This window comes from Gadus macrocephalus, chromosome 10 (genome assembly GCF_031168955.1).
Source record: "Gadus macrocephalus chromosome 10, ASM3116895v1".
NCBI classification, from domain to species: Eukaryota; Metazoa; Chordata; class Actinopteri; order Gadiformes; family Gadidae; genus Gadus; species Gadus macrocephalus.
In genome coordinates, this window is record NC_082391.1 from 17,991,623 (window position 1) to 18,002,405 (window position 10,783).

A 10,783-nucleotide genomic window follows, 5' to 3' on the forward strand; every position below is an offset into this window, starting at 1 on the left:
GCACTGGGTGCCTTTAATGAAGTTTCTACAGGTTAAAGGACTGTCGTTTGGAGAAGATTGGTGCCAATATTTGGGGAAAGGAATGCATGATTAATTCAAATTAAGTTAGCTTGAATCAACTTTGCCTCAGTGGTGTGGTTTGAGCACTAAAACGAATCTGCTCGTTCCGTTACTTCACAGGTCAAGGAGGAGAAAGTGATTCTGTGAGTATCAAAACTGAACCATGAAGAAGAAACTGCGAACTGTAAGTCCTTATATTTCCTCTTTATGCTGGGGCATTGTTTTGGCCTCCTCGTTGGCTGAGGTGGAAAGGTGAATGATTTAAATAATGTTTTTTGTTGGTACGTGGGCTAATTACCTGTTTAGTTTGAACATGTGTCAATGCTGTGTTAGAAGGGGTGTAGTATAGGTTCCAAGTGAATTGTGAGAATAGTAACATAGAGTTTCTCAGAGTGCAGCCAAAACATACTCCAAGGTTTTGTCTAGATTTTCTTTCGACATGCTTCGCCACTACTTCCTGAACTTTGCATCACGTCACATGAGTTACCGTACTGATGAGGGTTCAGATTGAGTGATCAGAGATGCATGCTAGGGTTCTGTGCTGTCTGAAGCCTCCAGCTCTGTAGACTTGCCCCCTTCAGGTGAAGGCATGTGTCTAAGAGGTGGTTGTGAAGTCATTTACATGAACTGGGATGTCATTCAAGATGGTGACAGGCTCTCACCTAAAGGAGAAACGCCCGGGGATGAGAGGTGAGGGCTCTTCCTCAACGACTAGAACACCACCTTGGTCCTTCGCTAGAGAACCATGGAGCACATTTCAACGTTGCCCACCATACATCTTGAAGCCGTAGCTACGGTTTCTCTACCTCCGCAGCTGGAGTAGAGCACAGCTGCAGTCACGAAAAGGGTCCTTGGTGGGATCTTACCGCGATAGGTTCTGATTTAAGAGGACCGAACTTCCAGGACCAGCTGGCCTCCTCCATTACTCTGCAGTTCAGCCTGAGAAAGGCTTGCATCTGAGCCAGCAGAGGGCTCTTCGGCCTGCTGTTCATATGGGATGAGGAGAATCCTACTGTAAAGACCTACCAACCAATCCCTGCTCTGTTCAAGGTCTGGTCCGTTCATGACCTACCTACCAACTACTGGGACGTACGATACCTACCAACTACTGGGACGTACGATACCTACCAACTACTGGGATGTCTGAAACCTACCAACTACTGGGATGTCTGAAGCCTACCAACTACTGGGATGTCTGAAACCTACCAGCTACTGGGATGTCTGAAACCTACCAGCTACTGGGATGTCTGAAACCTACCAGCTACTGGGATGTCTGAAACCTACCAGCTACTGGGATGTCTGAAACCTACCAGCTACTGGGATGTCTGAAACCTACCAGCTACTGGGATGTCTGAAACCTACCAGCTACTGGGATGTCTGAAACCTACCAGCTACTGGGATGTCTGAAACCTACCAGCTACTGGGATGTCTGAAACCTACCAGCTACTGGGATGTCTGAAACCTACCAGCTACTGGGATGTCTGAAACCTACCAGCTACTGGGATGTCTGAAACCTACCAGCTACTGGGATGTCTGAAACCTACCAGCTACTGGGATGTCTGAAACCTACCAGCTACTGGGATGTCTGAAACCTACCAGCTACTGGGATGTCTGAAACCTACCAGCTACTGGGATGTCTGAAACCTACCAGCTACTGGGATGTCTGAAACCTACCAGCTACTGGGATGTCCGATACCTACCATCCCACCACTGGGGTGACCTAATCAGATTACCTTCTCACCACTTCCATCAAATCCCGTCCCTGTTCTCAGGCTCATCAAAGCGGAAGAGTTTGAGTCTGAAGGAAAACAACTGGACTGCCTGTGGCTCTTCAGGTGGGCATGGCGAGGGTTCTACCTTGCCTGGTTGTTCAGGTGGTCAGGGTTTTACCTGGCCTGGTTGTTCATGCGGTCAGGGTTTTACCTGGCCTGGTTGTTCATGCGGTCAGGGTTCTACCTGGCCTGGTTGTTCATGCGGTCAGGGTTCTACCTGGCCTGGTTGTTCATGCGGTCAGGGTTCTGCCTGGCCTGGTTGTTCATGCGGTCAGGGTTCTGCCTGGCCTGGTTGTTCATGCGGTCAGGGTTCTGCCTGGCCTGGTTCTTCATGTGATCAGGGTTCTGCCTGGCCTGGTTCTTCATGTGGTCAGGGTTCTGCCTGGCCTGGTTCATGTGGTCAGGGTTCTACCTGGCCTGGTTCTTCATGTGGTCAGGGTTCTGCCTGGCCTGGTTCTTCATGTGGTCAGGGTTCTGCCTGGCCTGGTTCTTCATGTGGTCAGGGTTCTGCCTGGCCTGGTTCTTCATGTGGTCAGGGTTCTGCCTGGCCTGGTTCTTCATGTGGTCAGGGTTCTACCTGGCCTGGTTCTTCATGTGGTCAGGGTTCTGCCTGGCCTGGTTGTTCATGTGGTCAGGGTTCTACCTGGCCTGGTTGTTCATGTGGTCAGGGTTCTACCTGGCCTGGTTGTTCATGTGGTCAGGGTTCTACCTGGTTCGGTTGTTCATGTAGTCGGGGTTCTACCTGGCCTGGGGTTCTTCATCCGGGCGTGATCAGGGTGACGAGGCATACCATGTGTGAGCGTGATGACATGGGGATACGCACTTATTATACATCACAACATTTTAGGAAATGGTCCTTCAAGCTTGAAAGACGGCGACGTGGCTGCCCTTTCTAGCCCCGACATGATAGTTGGCTGGCAGGCCCTGTGGATTGTATCTTCTGGACTCCTGTGCTGGGATGCAAGTTTTTCTTGGGCTGAATTGCAATGCATTTGTCGATGCTAGCTGGACCTGGGAGTTGGGTCCCCCTTTGAATCAGAAACCATCTTGGTAACATCCCAACTAGGGTTCTCTTCATGCTGTAACCAAGCTCTTCTTCAGCTGAGGAGGAAAAGAAATCCTCGCTGGGGCTTCAAGATCTATGAAGAGGAATATTGAAATGTGTGCAATGGTTCCCTCCCGTAGGCGCTGTGGTGTATTCTAGTCGCTGAGAAAGAGCCCTCGCATCCTACCCATGGCGTCTCTCCTTGGGGAGTCCCTGTCACAGTCTTGACGGATGTTCCAGGTCATGTAACTGATGCAACAGCCCTTTTGAACACTGTTTCTCCGGAGGGGGGCACGTCTACAGAACAGTAGACTTCAGACAGCACAGTATCCTAACATGCATCTCTGGCCACTCGGACCACACCCGGATCAATATGACAATGCTCATGCGATGTGAAGCGAGGAAGTAGCCAAAAGACAGATTAGTTAGCTTTTTTTGTACACTGGCAAGCATTGTTAATTGGTAGATAATTAGTTAAATGGGGTAACTGAAATGTTTAGTCAAAATGTTTTGTACATAAACCAACAGCAACAAACTACCAGATCGCCTCAAGGTAAGTCTGTTGGCTGTATTTTGCAATGAGACGACCACAAGATCTTCATCGTCGTTCAGCTCAAGGTGAGGTGCTGGTTACGTTACTTAGGGATGGTTCGTACTGGAACGTTACGATTCCAGTATGACGGGGCTTGGGGTTTCTGTAGAGGTTGGTAGTTAGTTTTGTGCAGTCTGTGAAGCTCAAATGCTGCAGTACTGTGTGGTGGAGGATAACTGGCAGTACGAACAGGATTGGCAATTGCGTTACGTCATCCACACCTTATTATGGCGTCTGGCAGTACGATCAGGATTGGCAATTGCGTTATGTCATCCACACCTTATTATGGCGTCTGGCAGTACGATCAATATTGGCATTTGCGTAAACCTCATAACTAATGAGCGTACCCAATTAAGGTAATCTGGCAGTGCCCCATTTCTATAGGTAACCATCTGTGATTATTGGTAAATCCTTATGCACTAGAAATTAGGAAGGGCACTCTTAAAATATATATATTTTTAAATTATCCCACAAAATACCGCAAAATACTTTGATAACTGCGCTCTACAATCAACTCTCGATTTTCTGCGCATACATTTATCGGGTCGCGTAAAAGATGGAGACGACGGCATTTACCTACTACGGCTTACCTAACAACCCAGCAGCTGAATGTGGCCAAGTATCATTTTACTATCTAAATTACTATTGATATTGCTAGTGTTCTAAATATCTGGGCTGTGATCTGCTCAATATAGTTTCTGCTAGACTTCAGAAACAAAAGGAAGGGTTAAATGTAAGTGTGCTTATTCACGTATTATCAAATGGTATAGCTGTTTAGAAAAGTAAAGTTAATTGTTGCGCAAATGCTACCATAAACCTTTGACTTTTGAATAAATCAAACTAAGCACAAGGCAACTAACGTGGTGACCAAGAACTCTTATATTGATTCAGTTTATTATTGGTGAGGCAGTGATGTAAAGCGCGTCGTGGTGTTTTTAAATGGATGAATGTTGTGCTAACAGACGGGGGGGGAAACTCCAGGCCTTGCAGTCCTGATCCTGTATGATGCAGAAGATGTCAATCCAACCGCACATGTGAGTGTTTGATATTGAAGCTTTCACATTGATTCCCACAGTATTTACCAATCTTTTATAACATTATGATCTTCTCAGTGATCTCTGCAGCGTGGTCAGTGGGAGGAGATGTGGCCGAGCTGTTGAACCAGCCTCTATCGGTGTAAGTGGCTTTCGATCAATGTTGATTTTTACGTTAAAAGGATGAATATTGGATGTTAATGTGCTTGATTATGATGGTTCAGTACCTTGATTTAGTGTTTGGGAGTCCGCTTCCTGAAGACGTCCAACCTGTGTCGAGTACATTTTTCAGAAAGAGAAGCAATAAACTAATCGCTTTGGTTAAAAGCATCTGCTAAATGCCCTCAATGTAAATGTAGTTGATTAATAAAGCTAATTTACAGCAGTTTAGAAATGGCACGTCGTCTCCCAAGGTTTAGTTAAATATTGTACAACACAGCTGGTTGGACCTGAGGCTGGGGACTAGAGGGTAACCCCACTACCTGGACCAGTAATGGGGCAGCAGGGTGGACCAGGGTACCATCTCCAAGCCGCTCTGAAACTAATTGTTGAGGCTGATTATTTTTTATTATCTTTCTCAGATTTTCATTCTGACAGTAGTAGTTTATACATTTCTCAACGAGTCAACTTGTAAGCTTGAAGTTAGATATTTTTTCCCCTTTACAAATGCAAGGGTGTGAAGGTTTGACCTCCCCGGCTTTGTTACCAGATTTTGGACCCAACTACTGCCGTTTGATGTTAGGTCAGGACGCGTTAGTGGAGGAGGAGGGCTGATGGACGAGAGCCGATGGAGCCATGGTGGACGAGAGCCGACGGAGCCATGGTGGACGAGAGCCGACGGAGCCATGGTGGACGAGAGCCGACGGAGCCGACGGAGCCATGGTGGACGAGAGCCGACGGAGCCATGGTGGACGAGAGCCGACGGCGCCATGGTGGACGAGAGCCGATGGACGAGCCGTGGTGGAGGTCCTGCCTTAAGAATGATGTCGGGGTGAATGCAGCCAGTCTCTAGTTTAATTATCACTCACTGCTACTGAACGGTTTCTGTTCTAAAATCGGTTACTTCAGCCGTCATCTAATATGGCTGATTTTGGACCCAACTACTGCCGTTTGATGTTAGGTCAGGACGCGTTGGTTGAGGAGGAGGGCTGATGGAGGAGGTCCGATGGAGCCATGGTGGACGAGAGCCGACAGCGCCATGGTGGACGAGAGCCGACAGCGCCATGGTGGACAAGAGCCGAGGGCGCCATGGTGGACGAGAGCAGACAGAGGAGCCATGGTGGACGAGAGCCGACGGAGCCATGGTGGACGAGAGCCGATGGAGGAGCCGTGGTGGAGGTCCTGCCTTAAGAATGATGTCGGGGTGAATGCAGCCGGTCTCTAGTTTGATTATCACTCTCACTGCTACTGAACGGTTTCTGTTCTAAAATCGGTTACTTCAGCCGTCATCTAATATGGCAGATTTAGAGAAAACCGTCCTTGGCTTAATGGAGCCATCAGTGAAGTTTTATTGAGACTCTAACCCCTAAATGTGAAGGCTAGAGTCTACGCTACTGGTACAAGAATTCTACAAGTTTTAGCGTTTGTTTTAAATATTGAGTTTCAGCTGAGGCAGAAGACTGTTTGAATAATGTTAACAGTCAAATTTCAAATGTGTGCTGTTGAATTCACAGAATGTTCTACCATTCTCCTGCATAACACATTTTCAAGTGTGTGCATGGTTCTTATTTATTTTTTTAACTTGCAGTGTCTTCTATTCCTCTACATTTTACACCAAAAGCCAGTACTTTGGTTCAGAATGGTTTAAAAGAGGCGTCCAGAGAATAATCCCACCCACTGCTCAACTACCACCCCTGTTTGTTACAGACCCGATGGCCTTGGCTGATGGAGGAACTGCATCTGGAGGACGACCATGAATCTACCTGCCAACAGGTGGTACTGGTTTGCACTGGTTTGCATGAACTGAACATGGTGGACATGAGGCAAATTCCCTGTTTTTTGCTCCAGACCAGGACTCTGTGAGGGGTGGTGATGGAGCCGTGCTGAGGACCCGCTGGTGAAGGACGTCCCTCGTAGTGGGGCAAGGACAGCCGACCCTGAGGTGATTATACCTTACACTGCCACCTCAATGTGAAGGAGTAGGCTGCTAGACTAGCCACTCCACCAGCCCTACATCGGTCTCTTTAGCCATCGTTTTGATCAGAATGATTTTGAGAAAAAAGTCGCTGGGTTTAGGGAGCTGTGAGTGAACAGGATTTATTCACTCACAATTTTGCTCTCCATGTGAGGCCGCAGCGTCTGATTTCTCACATGAGTTCTGAAAGTTGTTATTCTGTAAAGGGGAAGTATTATACCACCAGGTGTGAGTGTGATTAGCCTAACAAGCGGTTTTGAAAATCTGCCCCATATGACATCACTAGTGGGCGTGTCCACCTAGATCTGTGCTGTACAGATCATTCTACCAGCCTACCCAGTGGACCGAAGTAAACGTTGCTCATCTATCCAGCACAGATCTAGGTGTACACGCCCAGTAGTGATGTAATATGTGTCCGATTTTGGAAACGGCTTGTAAGGCTAATCACACTCACACCTGGTGGTATAATGTCCCCTTTTAAAATGAAGAAAAACTGTCTACTGAGGTGTGAGAATGTTTTTTTTTTTTCATATCCTGATTGTATCGCTGACCCACCAGGATCCGCTCGGATCTACGATCGCTACGATGCGACTGCAGAGGTCTCTGGAAGGTAAAGGACAGCTGTGGGTCATCATTGTGTTCAGTCATGTGACGATCAGAACTAAGTGATTCAATTATTTATGGAACTGAACAGCATTTTCATCAACTAGAATATTTCAGTGTTCTGACTTAAAAGATTACAAACTATAGCTGCTTTGCATTTGCTTTATGCAAGCATTTATTTACCGCAATAGTCCTAGTGCTGGAGAACCAGGTTTCTAAAGATCAGGAGGGATTATATAATTGCCGTTTGACGCGTTAGATCTGTACAAGGAGGAAGTAAATATATACCAGCGTTGGGTCTCTGCACCATGACACCCAGCTGCCGCACATCTGGTACTTGCATTTGTTTCTATGCAAGTTGGAAAGAATAAAACAAATCATATTTAATGCCCTCATTAACACTCCAGCCAGGGCTTTGGTTTAAACCGGGCGTCACAAGAATACCCCCCCCCCCCCCCCCCAATTGCTCATCTACCACCACTGTTTACACAGACCAGGAGTCCTTGGCTGAGGAGAGCTGATGGAGGAGCCGTGCACCTGGAGAACCATGAGTCTGCCTGCCAACAAGTAGTACTGGTATGTTTGCATGAACTGAACATGACTTGTACTGGGAAACAACAGTTTACTACCAGACATTATAGCAAACTACCACTGATGTCGGACCATCAAACTACCACTTTGATTGTGCCCAGACATTGAGGCCAAACGGCCCCGTTTGTCCCCAAACAGGGATAGGGAGGTGATGGAGGACCTGCCTGGTGAAGGACGTCAGGGTGGGGCGAGTGACACCCGACTCCAAGGGGATATCCACTGAGGAGAGAGCTGAAGGAGCCATGCATCTGGAAGGTGAGTCTGTTGCTGATGGAACTCTAAACGGGGTAGGATGGGGTGTTGGGCTCTCCATCAAATGGTGCTGGGTTCCACCCCTGAGTTCTCAGACTACATGGCATGGCGCACTTCTGAATTCACCAAGACTCTTTGGCTCGGACGGTCTGCCAGATAACTGAATCGTTGTGTCCTTTTGTATTCATATCATCCGTCTTTGTAAGGTGCAGTTGAAATGCTGTGTCCAGTCTGGGACAGACAGACCTGAGCTGCGTCAAGCCTGTATCTCTGACCAGCTGGAGTCCCTTAAGTCAGTATCCCACTGCTGAAGATGACATGGATATCGTGTTCATTGACTACAGGTGTAATAACCTTTTGATAACGTGACACTACCTAGACAGTCAACTGAACAATATGCTGTTTTCCTCTGTCCACATTTCAGTGATCAACAACCGCCACTCATCGCTGGCCTGTGGATTCATCTCCTTCACACTCACACAACAGGACTTTGGCCTGTGGATTCATCTCCTCCACACTCACACAACAGGACTTTGGCCTGTGGATTCATCTCCTCCACACTCACACAACAGGACTTTGGCCTGTGGATTCATCTCCTCCACACTCACACAACAGGACTTTGGCCTGTGGATTCATCTCCTCCACACTCACACAACGTGACCTTGGCCTGTGGATTCATCTACTCCACACTCACACAACAGGACTTTGGCCTGTGGATTCATCTCCTCCACACTCACACAACAGGACTTTGGCCTGTGGATTAATCTCCTCCACACTCACGCAACGTGACCTTCTCACCATCTGTTGCACGTTTGGATGCACCTAGCGTGTTCCATCGAGGGTTCCTTCCTCCCCACGGTGGGAGGGTTCCTTGTCCTTCAAGGCGTCGGGGTTCAGTGTTAGGGACAGAGTTAGGGACAGATGGCTGCGCTGGATTCACGATACACGCTTTGTGATCAAAATGGGTTCGGACATCGGACAAATCGCTTCCCAAAATGTTTCAATGTGGAAACGATTTTATAAAATGTATACTCGTGGTGTTTATATAAAATCGTATATAACAAATTCTACCTGGTTGTGTGGCTTTTTCTGCATGTTGTGCATTATGTGATGTTTAATACTGACCATAATGAGATAACCTATACACATCTACCCTACCCTCGACCTCTACCCTCACCTTGACCCCCCCCCCCCTCTACCCTCACCTTGACCCCCCCCCTCTACCCTCACCTTGACCCCCCCCCCTCTACCCTCACCATGACCGCCCCCCCCCTCTACCCTCACCATGACCCCCCCCTTCTACCCTCACCTTGACCCCCCCCTCTACCCTCACCTTGACCCCCCCCCTCTACCCTCACCTTGACCCCCCCCCTCTACCCTCACCTTGACCCCCCCCTCTACCCTCACCTTGACCCCCCCCCTCTACCCTCACCTTGACCCCCCCCCTCTACCCTCACCTTGACCCCCCCCTCTACCCACACCTTGACCCCCCCCTACCCTCACCTTGACCCCCCCCCTCTACCCTCACCTTGACCCCCCCCCCCCCTCTACCCTCACCTTGACCCCCCCCCCTCTACGGGACTCTCTAAATCGACGCCACTTCGACCTGGGCGGGACTTTACGTCCTACGTCACTCGCTATGGGTTTGCATGTGTGCGCATAGCCGTTTGTCTCAGGGATCTGTGCACTACAGATTATGAGCGTCAGTGTCGTACGCGATGGAGGGGGGGTGACATTCCTACAGTCTGTGATGATAGGCTATATTTCTACAAATGACTTACTATTACTAGCGATTAACATGACGAAACAACACGAACTAAGCTAACATTAGACTATAGCCATACCAGATAACGCCATACCAGCTAACCCTAACTATTTCTATTAAACTCTGAACCATTTTGCAACAGGCAACTGTGTGTTGGTGCGTCTTGCTTCCCACGTCTGCGTCTGCATCTTTCCCACTCCTGGCTAATAGTTTCAGCTTTTGTACTGTATATCAGAAATGATCACCCTGTACCACACTGCTGACTTGTTGATGTTTTGTGAGCACTCACGCATTTCTCTAGGTATCTTAAGTTTCCTACTGGAGTCATCAACACTTTGGACTTTGTTATTGTAAGAAATATTGTGTTGCAAAAACACTTTGTGTCTTACTGCTTTTGTACTGTATATCAGAAATGATCACCCTGTACCACACTGCTGACTTGTTGATGTTTTGTGGGCACTCATGCATTTCTCTAGGTATCTTAAGTTTCCTACTGGAGTCATCAACACTTTGGACTTTGTTATTGTAAGAAATATTGTGTTGCAAAAACACTTTGTGTCTTACTGCTTTTGTACTGTATATCAGAAATGATCACCCTGTACCACACTGCTGACTTGTTGATGTTTTGTGAGCACTCACGCATTTCTCTAGGTATCTTAAGTTTCCTACTGGAGTCATCAAAACTTTGGAATTTGTTATTGTGAAATATTGTGTTGCAAAAACACTGTGTCTTACCCTTAGCGTTACCCTAACCTTAACCCCAGTAACATTTCTTCATAAACTACAAGTTACGCAAAATGGCATAGAAAAATCAAGTCGAATATGAAAGAAAAACGCTAGCTTCATTAAGGAATCGAACCCCTTATCCCCGCGTTAATGAGTTGTTCTCTGACCACTAACCCATCAGGTCTTAGTACATGCGATTCAAGAGTTAA

The 10,783-nt window shown here is 47.6% G+C and overlaps 1 long non-coding RNA gene across 2 annotated transcripts; it reads left to right on the plus strand.

Annotated features, from left to right (window-relative positions):
- The first annotated feature begins 6,777 nt into the window (after positions 1-6,777).
- LOC132466031 (uncharacterized) lies at positions 6,778-9,085 on the plus strand. 2 transcript variants are annotated; one of them, XR_009527727.1, is made up of 5 exons: positions 6,778-7,247; positions 7,733-7,816; positions 7,970-8,086; positions 8,290-8,375; positions 8,508-9,085. It is a non-coding gene; the product is annotated as an uncharacterized LOC132466031 (long non-coding RNA). The 2 variants fall into 2 exon arrangements; XR_009527728.1 differs by having other exon boundaries at positions 8,296-8,375.
- The last annotated feature ends 1,698 nt before the right edge of the window (positions 9,086-10,783 follow it).